This window comes from Podarcis bocagei (genome assembly GCF_964188305.1).
Source record: "Podarcis bocagei genome assembly, chromosome: 12".
NCBI classification, from domain to species: Eukaryota; Metazoa; Chordata; class Lepidosauria; order Squamata; family Lacertidae; genus Podarcis; species Podarcis bocagei.
This window is the reverse complement of record NC_138137.1, coordinates 9611475-9621830: the sequence shown is the minus strand read 5'-3', so window position 1 is coordinate 9621830 and position 10356 is coordinate 9611475.

The window sequence follows — 10356 nt, the reverse complement described above, 5'->3', positions numbered from 1 at the left end:
GCGGCTTAGGGGTTTTTTTCAAAAAAAGTTGTTCAGACGTCGAGTGCTAATTCTGTTTCTGAGGATAAAAACCCATCTGTTTCCACCGAAAAACATTTTAGGGGATTGTTTGCAACAGTTTGCCAACATTTTTGAGTGAATTGCAGAACGTGAGATTTTTGCTGAAATTGTGACCACGCGGCTTAGGGATTTTTTCAAAAAAAGTTGCTCAGACGTCGAGGGCTAATTCTGTTTCGGAGGATAAAAACCCATCTGTTTCCACCGAAAAACATATCAGGGGATCGTTTGCAACAGTTTGCCAACATTTTTGAGTGAATTGCAGAACGTCAGATTTTTGCTGAAATTGTGACCGCGCGGCTTAGGGTTTTTTTCAAAAAAAGTTGTTCAGACGTTGAGGGCTAATTCTGTTTCCGAGGATAAAAACCCATCTGTTTCCACCGAAAAACATATCAGGGGATCGTTTGCAACAGTTTGCCAACATTTTTGAGTGAATTGCAGAACGTCAGATTTTTGCTGAAATTGTGACCGCGCGGCTTAGGGGTTTTTTTCAAAAAAAGTTGTTCAGACGTCGAGTGCTAATTCTGTTTCTGAGGATAAAAACCCATCTGTTTCCACCGAAAAACATTTTAGGGGATTGTTTGCAACAGTTTGCCAACATTTTTGAGTGAATTGCAGAACGTGAGATTTTTGCTGAAATTGTGACCACGCGGCTTAGGGATTTTTTCAAAAAAAGTTGCTCAGACGTCGAGGGCTAATTCTGTTTCCGAGGATAAAAACCCATCTGTTTCCACCGAAAAACATATCAGGGGATCGTTTGCAACAGTTTACCAACATTTTTGAGTGAATTGCAGAAAGTCAGATTTTTGCTGAAATTGTGACCGCGCGGCTTAGGTTTTTTTTCAAAAAAAGTTGTTCAGACGTCGAGGGCTAATTCTGTTTCTGAGGATAAAAACCCATCTTTTTCCACCGAAAAACATTTCAGGGGATCGTTTGCAACAGTTTGCCAACATTTTTGAGTGAATTGCAGAACGTCAGATTTTTGCTGAAATTGTGACCGCGCAGCTTAGGGGTTTTTTTCAAAAAAAGTTGTTCAGACGTCGAGTGCTAATTCTGTTTCTGAGGATAAAAACCCATCTGTTTCCACCGAAAAACATTTTAGGGGATTGTTTGCAACAGTTTGCCAACATTTTTGAGTGAATTGCAGAACGTGAGATTTTTGCTGAAATTGTGACCACGCGGCTTAGGGATTTTTTCAAAAAAAGTTGCTCAGACGTCGAGGGCTAATTCTGTTTCCGAGGATAAAAACCCATCTGTTTCCACCGAAAAACATATCAGGGGATCGTTTGCAACAGTTTACCAACATTTTTGAGTGAATTGCAGAAAGTCAGATTTTTGCTGAAATTGTGACCGCGCGGCTTAGGTTTTTTTTCAAAAAAAGTTGTTCAGACGTCGAGGGCTAATTCTGTTTCTGAGGATAAAAACCCATCTTTTTCCACCGAAAAACATTTCAGGGGATCGTTTGCAACAGTTTGCCAACATTTTTGAGTGAATTGCAGAACGTCAGATTTTTGCTGAAATTGTGACCGCGCGGCTTAGGGATTTTTTCAAAAAAAGTTGTTCAGACGTCGAGGGCTAATTCTGTTTCCGAGGATAAAAACCCATCTGTTTCCACCGAAAAACATATCAGGGGATCGTTTGCAACAGTTTACCAACATTTTTGAGTGAATTGCAGAAAGTCAGATTTTTGCTGAAATTGTGACCGCGCGGCTTAAGGTTTTTTTCAAAAAAAGTTGTTCAGACGTCGAGGGCTAATTCTGTTTCCGAGGATAAAAACCCATCTGTTTCCACCGAAAAACATTTTAGGGGATTGTTTGCAACAGTTTGCCAACATTTTTGAGTGAATTGCAGAACGTGAGATTTTTGCTGAAATTGTGACCACGCGGCTTAGGGATTTTTTCAAAAAAAGTTGCTCAGACGTCGAGGGCTAATTCTGTTTCCGAGGATAAAAACCCATCTGTTTCCACCGAAAAACATATCAGGGGATCGTTTGCAACAGTTTACCAACATTTTTGAGTGAATTGCAGAAAGTCAGATTTTTGCTGAAATTGTGACCGCGCGGCTTAGGTTTTTTTTCAAAAAAAGTTGTTCAGACGTCGAGGGCTAATTCTGTTTCTGAGGATAAAAACCCATCTTTTTCCACCGAAAAACATTTCAGGGGATCGTTTGCAACAGTTTGCCAACATTTTTGAGTGAATTGCAGAACGTCAGATTTTTGCTGAAATTGTGACCGCGCAGCTTAGGGGTTTTTTTCAAAAAAGTTGTTCAGACGTCGAGTGCTAATTCTGTTTCTGAGGATAAAAACCCATCTGTTTCCACCGAAAAACATTTTAGGGGATTGTTTGCAACAGTTTGCCAACATTTTTGAGTGAATTGCAGAACGTGAGATTTTTGCTGAAATTGTGACCACGCGGCTTAGGGATTTTTTCAAAAAAAGTTGCTCAGACGTCGAGGGCTAATTCTGTTTCCGAGGATAAAAACCCATCTGTTTCCACCGAAAAACATATCAGGGGATCGTTTGCAACAGTTTACCAACATTTTTGAGTGAATTGCAGAAAGTCAGATTTTTGCTGAAATTGTGACCGCGCGGCTTAGGTTTTTTTTCAAAAAAAGTTGTTCAGACGTCGAGGGCTAATTCTGTTTCTGAGGATAAAAACCCATCTTTTTCCACCGAAAAACATTTCAGGGGATCGTTTGCAACAGTTTGCCAACATTTTTGAGTGAATTGCAGAACGTCAGATTTTTGCTGAAATTGTGACCGCGCGGCTTAGGGATTTTTTCAAAAAAAGTTGTTCAGACGTCGAGGGCTAATTCTGTTTCCGAGGATAAAAACCCATCTGTTTCCACCGAAAAACATATCAGGGGATCGTTTGCAACAGTTTACCAACATTTTTGAGTGAATTGCAGAAAGTCAGATTTTTGCTGAAATTGTGACCGCGCGGCTTAAGGTTTTTTTCAAAAAAAGTTGTTCAGACGTCGAGGGCTAATTCTGTTTCCGAGGATAAAAACCCATCTGTTTCCACCGAAAAACATTTTAGGAGATTGTTTGCAACAGTTTGCCAACATTTTTGAGTGAATTGCAGAACGTGAGATTTTTGCTGAAATTGTGACCACGCGGCTTAGGGATTTTTTCAAAAAAAGTTGCTCAGACGTCGAGGGCTAATTCTGTTTCCGAGGATAAAAACCCATCTGTTTCCACCGAAAAACATATCAGGGGATCGTTTGCAGCAGTTTACCAACATTTTTGAGTGGATTGCAGAAAGTCAGATTTTTGCTGAAATTGTGACCGCGCGGCTTAGGTTTTTTTTCAAAAAAAGTTGTTCAGACGTCGAGGGCTAATTCTGTTTCCGAGGATAAAAACCCATATGTTTCCACCGAAAAACATATCAGGGGATCGTTTGCAACAGTTTGCCAACATTTTTGAGTGAATTGCAGAACGTCAGATTTTTGCTGAAATTGTGACCGCGCGGCTTAGGGGTTTTTTCAAAAAAAGTTGTTCAGACGTTGAGGGCTAATTCTGTTTCCGAGGATAAAAACCCATCTGTTTCCACCGAAAAACATATCAGGGGATCGTTTGCAACAGTTTGCCAACATTTTTGAGTGAATTGCAGAACGTCAGATTTTTGCTGAAATTGTGACCGCGCAGCTTAGGGTTTTTTTTCAAAAAAAGTTGTTCAGACGTCGAGTGCTAATTATGTTTCTGAGGATGAAAACCCATCTGTTTCCACCGAAAAACATTTCAGGGGATCGTTAGCAACAGTTTGCCAACATTTTTGAGTGAATTGCAGAACGTCAGATTTTTGCTGAAATTGTGACCGCGCGGCTTAGGGATTTTTTCAAAAAAAGTTGTTCAGACGTCCACGGCTAATTCTGTTTCTGAGGATGAAAACCCATCTGTTTCCACCGAAAAACATTTCAGGGGATCGTTTGCTACAGTTTGCCAACATTTTTGAGTGAATTGTAGAACGTCAGATTTTTGCTGAAATTGTGACCGCGCGGCTTAGGGATTTTTTCAAAAAAAATTGTTCAGACTTCGATGGCTAATTCTGTTTCCGAGGATAAAAACCCATCTGTTTCCACCGAAAAACATATCAGGGGATCGTTTGCAACAGTTTACCAAAATTTTTGAGTGAATTGCAGAAAGTCAGATTTTTGCTGAAATTGTGACCGCGCGGCTTAGGTTTTTTTTCAAAAAAAGTTGTTCAGACGTCGAGGGCTAATTCTGTTTCCGAGGATAAAAACCCATCTGTTTCCACCGAAAAACATTTCAGGGGATCGTTTGCAACAGTTTGCCAACATTTTTGAGTGAATTGCAGAACGTCAGATTTTTGCTGAAATTGTGACCGCGCGGCTTAGGGATTTTTTCAAAAAAAGTTGTTCAGACGTCGAGGGCTAATTCTGTTTCCGAGGATAAAAACCCATCTGTTTCCACCGAAAAACATATCAGGGGATCGTTTGCAACAGTTTACCAACATTTTTGAGTGTATTGCAGAAAGTCAGATTTTTGCTGAAATTGTGACCGCGCGGCTTAGGGTTTTTTTCAAAAAAAGTTGTTCAGACGTCGAGGGCTAATTCTGTTTCCGAGGATAAAAACCCATCTGTTTCCACCGAAAAACATTTTAGGGGATTGTTTGCAACAGTTTGCCAACATTTTTGAGTGAATTGCAGAACGTGATATTTTGGTGAAATTGTGACCACGCGGCTTAGGGATTTTTTCAAAAAAAGTTGCTCAGACGTCGAGGGCTAATTCTGTTTCCGAGGATAAAAACCCATCTGTTTCCACCGAAAAACATATCAGGGGATCGTTTGCAGCAGTTTACCAACATTTTTGAGTGAATTGCAGAAAGTCAGATTTTTGCTGAAATTGTGACCGCGCGGCTTAGGTTTTTTTTCAAAAAAAGTTCTTCAGACGTCGAGGGCTAATTCTGTTTCCGAGGATAAAAACCCATATGTTTGCACCGAAAAACATATCAGGGGATCGTTTGCAACAGTTTGCCAACATTTTTGAGTGAATTGCAGAACGTCAGATTTTTGCTGAAATTGTGACCGCGCGGCTTAGGGGTTTTTTTCAAAAAAAGTTGTTCAGACGTCGAGTTCTAATTCTGTTTCCGAGGATAAAAACCCATCTGTTTCCACCGAAAAACATTTTAGGGGATTGTTTGCAACAGTTTGCCAACATTTTTGAGTGAATTGCAGAACGTCAGATTTTTGCTGAAATTGTGACCGTGCGGCTTAGGGATTTTTTCAAAAAAAGTTGTTCAGACGTCGAGTGCTAATTCTGTTTCTGAGGATAAAAACACATCTGTTTCCACCGAAAAACATTTCAGGGGATCGTTTGGACAAGTTTGCCAACATTTTTGAGTGAATTGCAGAACGTCAGATTTTTGCTGAAATTGTGACCGCGCGGCTTAGGGATTTTTTCAAAAAAAGTTGTTCAGACGTCGAGTGCTAATTCTGTTTCCGAGGATAAAAACCCATCTGTTTCCACCGAAAAACATATCAGGGGATCGTTTGCAACAGTTTACCAACATTTTTGAGTGAATTGCAGAAAGTCAGATTTTTGCTGAAATTGTGACCGCGCGGCTTAGGTTTTTTTTCAAAAAAAGTTGTTCAGACGTCGAGGGCTAATTCTGTTTCTGAGGATAAAAACCCATCTTTTTCCACCGAAAAACATTTCAGGGGATCGTTTGCAACAGTTTGCCAACATTTTTGAGTGAATTGCAGAACGTCAGATTTTTGCTGAAATTGTGACCGCGCGGCTTAGGGATTTTTTCAAAAAAAGTTGTTCAGACGTTGAGGGCTAATTCTGTTTCCGAGGATAAAAACCCATCTGTTTCCACCGAAAAACATATCAGGGGATCGTTTGCAACAGTTTACCAACATTTTTGAGTGAATTGCAGAAAGTCAGATTTTTGCTGAAATTGTGACCGCGCGGCTTAAGGTTTTTTTCAAAAAAAGTTGTTCAGACGTCGAGGGCTAATTCTGTTTCCGAGGATAAAAACCCATCTGTTTCCACCGAAAAACATTTTAGGAGATTGTTTGCAACAGTTTGCCAACATTTTTGAGTGAATTGCAGAACGTGAGATTTTTGCTGAAATTGTGACCACGCGGCTTAGGGATTTTTTCAAAAAAAGTTGCTCAGACGTCGAGGGCTAATTCTGTTTCCGAGGATAAAAACCCATCTGTTTCCACCGAAAAACATATCAGGGGATCGTTTGCAGCAGTTTACCAACATTTTTGAGTGAATTGCAGAAAGTCAGATTTTTGCTGAAATTGTGACCGCGCGGCTTAGGTTTTTTTTCAAAAAAAGTTGTTCAGACGTCGAGGGCTAATTCTGTTTCCGAGGATAAAAACCCATATGTTTCCACCGAAAAACATATCAGGGGATCGTTTGCAACAGTTTGCCAACATTTTTGAGTGAATTGCAGAACGTCAGATTTTTGCTGAAATTGTGACCGCGCGGCTTAGGGGTTTTTTCAAAAAAAGTTGTTCAGACGTTGAGGGCTAATTCTGTTTCCGAGGATTAAAACCCATCTGTTTCCACCGAAAAACATATCAGGGGATCGTTTGCAACAGTTTGCCAACATTTTTGAGTGAATTGCAGAACGTCAGATTTTTGCTGAAATTGTGACCGCGCGGCTTAGGGATTTTTTCAAAAAAAGTTGTTCAGACGTCGAGGGCTAATTCTGTTTCCGAGGATAAAAACCCATCTGTTTCCACCGAAAAACATATCAGGGGATCGTTTGCAACAGTTTACCAACATTTTTGAGTGAATTGCAGAAAGTCAGATTTTTGCTGAAATTGTGACCGCGCGGCTTAGGGTTTTTTTCAAAAAAAGTTGTTCAGACGTCGAGGGCTAATTCTGTTTCCGAGGATAAAAACCCATCTGTTTCCACCGAAAAACATTTTAGGGGATTGTTTGCAACAGTTTGCCAACATTTTTGAGTGAATTGCAGAACGTGATATTTTGGTGAAATTGTGACCACGCGGCTTAGGGATTTTTTCAAAAAAAGTTGCTCAGACGTCGAGGGCTAATTCTGTTTCCGAGGATAAAAACCCATCTGTTTCCACCGAAAAACATATCAGGGGATCGTTTGCAGCAGTTTACCAACATTTTTGAGTGAATTGCAGAAAGTCAGATTTTTGCTGAAATTGTGACCGCGCGGCTTAGGTTTTTTTTCAAAAAAAGTTGTTCAGACGTCGAGGGCTAATTCTGTTTCCGAGGATAAAAACCCATATGTTTGCACCGAAAAACATATCAGGGGATCGTTTGCAACAGTTTGCCAACATTTTTGAGTGAATTGCAGAACGTCAGATTTTTGCTGAAATTGTGACCGCGCGGCTTAGGGGTTTTTTTCAAAAAAAGTTGTTCAGACGTCGAGTTCTAATTCTGTTTCCGAGGATAAAAACCCATCTGTTTCCACCGAAAAACATTTTAGGGGATTGTTTGCAACAGTTTGCCAACATTTTTGAGTGAATTGCAGAACGTCAGATTTTTGCTGAAATTGTGACCGTGCGGCTTAGGGATTTTTTCAAAAAAAGTTGTTCAGACGTCGAGTGCTAATTCTGTTTCTGAGGATAAAAACACATCTGTTTCCACCGAAAAACATTTCAGGGGATCGTTTGGACAAGTTTGCCAACATTTTTGAGTGAATTGCAGAACGTCAGATTTTTGCTGAAATTGTGACCGCGCGGCTTAGGGATTTTTTCAAAAAAAGTTGTTCAGACGTCGAGTGCTAATTCTGTTTCTGAGGATAAAAACACATCTGTTTCCACCGAAAAACATTTCAGGGGATCGTTTGCTACAGTTTGCCAACATTTTTGAGTGAATTGTAGAACGTCAGATTTTTGCTGAAATTGTGACCGCGCGGCTTAGGGATTTTTTCAAAAAAAAATGTTCAGACTTCGATGGCTAATTCTGTTTCCGAGGATAAAAACCCATCTGTTTCCACCGAAAAACATATCAGGGGATCGTTTGCAACAGTTTACCAACATTTTTGAGTGAATTGCAGAAAGTCAGATTTTTGCTGAAATTGTGACCGCGCGGCTTAGGTTTTTTTTTCAAAAAAAGTTGTTCAGACGTCGAGGGCTAATTCTGTTTCCGAGGATAAAAACCCATATGTTTCCACCGAAAAACATATCAGGGGATCGTTTGCAACAGTTTGCCAACATTTTTGAGTGAATTGCAGAACGTCAGATTTTTGCTGAAATTGTGACCGCGCGGCTTAGGGTTTTTTTCAAAAAGAGTTGTTCAGACGTTGAGGGCTAATTCTGTTTCCGAGGATAAAAACCCATCTGTTTCCACCGAAAAACATATCGGGATCGTTTGCAACAGTTTGCCAACATTTTTGAGTGAATTGCAGAACGTCAGATTTTTGCTGAAATTGTGACCGCGCGGCTTAGGGTTTTTTTCAAAAAAAGTTGTTCAGACGTTGAGGGCTAATTCTGTTTTTGAGGATAAAAACCCATCTGTTTCCACCGAAAAACATATCAGAGGATCGTTTGCAACAGTTTGCCAACATTTTTGAGTGAATTGCAGAACTTCAGATTTTTGCTGAAATTGTGACCGCGTGGCTTAGGGATTTTTTTCAAATAAAGTTGTTCAGACTTCGAGGGCTAATTCTGTTTCCGAGGATAAAAACCCATCTGTTTCCACCGAAAAACATATCAGGGGATCATTTGCAACAGTTTGCCAACATTTTTGAGTGAATTGCAGAACGTCAGATTTTTGCTGAAATTGTGACCGCGCGGCTTAGCGATTTTTTTCAAAAAATTTGTTCAGACGTCGAGGGCGAATTCTGTTTCTGAGGATAAAAACCCATCTGTTTCCACCGGAAAACATATCAGGGGATCGTTTGCAACAGTTTGCCAACATTTTTGAGTGAATTGCAGAACGTCAGATTTTTGCTGAAATTGTGACCGCGCGGCTTAGGGATTTTTTCAAAAAAAGTTGTTCAGACGTCGAGGGCTAATTCTGTTTCCGAGGATAAAAACCCATATGTTTGCACCGAAAAACATATCAGGGGATCGTTTGCAACAGTTTGCCAACATTTTTGAATGAATTGCAGAACGTCAGATTTTTGCTGAAATTGTGACCGCGCGGCTTAGGGGTTTTTTTCAAAAAAAGTTGTTCAGACGTCGAGTGCTAATTCTGTTTCCGAGGATAAAAACCCATCTGTTTCCACCGAAAAACATTTTAGGGGATTGTTTGCAACAGTTTGCCAACATTTTTGAGTGAATTGCAGAACGTCAGATTTTTGCTGAAATTGTGACCGTGCGGCTTAGGGATTTTTTCAAAAAAAGTTGTTCAGACGTCGAGTGCTAATTCTGTTTCTGAGGATAAAAACACATCTGTTTCCACCGAAAAACATTTCAGGGGATCGTTTGGACAAGTTTGCCAACATTTTTGAGTGAATTGCAGAACGTCAGATTTTTGCTGAAATTGTGACCGCGCGGCTTAGGGATTTTTTCAAAAAAAGTTGTTCAGACGTCGAGTGCTAATTCTGTTTCTGAGGATAAAAACACATCTGTTTCCACCGAAAAACATTTCAGGGGATCGTTTGCTACAGTTTGCCAACATTTTTGAGTGAATTGTAGAACGTCAGATTTTTGCTGAAATTGTGACCGCGCGGCTTAGGGATTTTTTCAAAAAAAAAATGTTCAGACTTCGATGGCTAATTCTGTTTCCGAGGATAAAAACCCATCTGTTTCCACCGAAAAACATATCAGGGGATCGTTTGCAACAGTTTACCAACATTTTTGAGTGAATTGCAGAAAGTCAGATTTTTGCTGAAATTGTGACCGCGCGGCTTAGGTTTTTTTTTCAAAAAAAGTTGTTCAGACGTCGAGGGCTAATTCTGTTTCCGAGGATAAAAACCCATATGTTTCCACCGAAAAACATATCAGGGGATCGTTTGCAACAGTTTGCCAACATTTTTGAGTGAATTGCAGAACGTCAGATTTTTGCTGAAATTGTGACCGCGCGGCTTAGGGTTTTTTTCAAAAAGAGTTGTTCAGACGTTGAGGGCTAATTCTGTTTCTGAGGATAAAAACCCATCTGTTTCCACCGAAAAACATATCGGGATCGTTTGCAACAGTTTGCCAACATTTTTGAGTGAATTGCAGAACGTCAGATTTTTGCTGAAATTGTGACCGCGCGGCTTAGGGTTTTTTTCAAAAAAAGTTGTTCAGACGTTGAGGGCTAATTCTGTTTTTGAGGATAAAAACCCATATGTTTGCACCGAAAAACATATCAGGGGATCGTTTGCAACAGTTTGCCAACATTTTTGAGTGAATTGC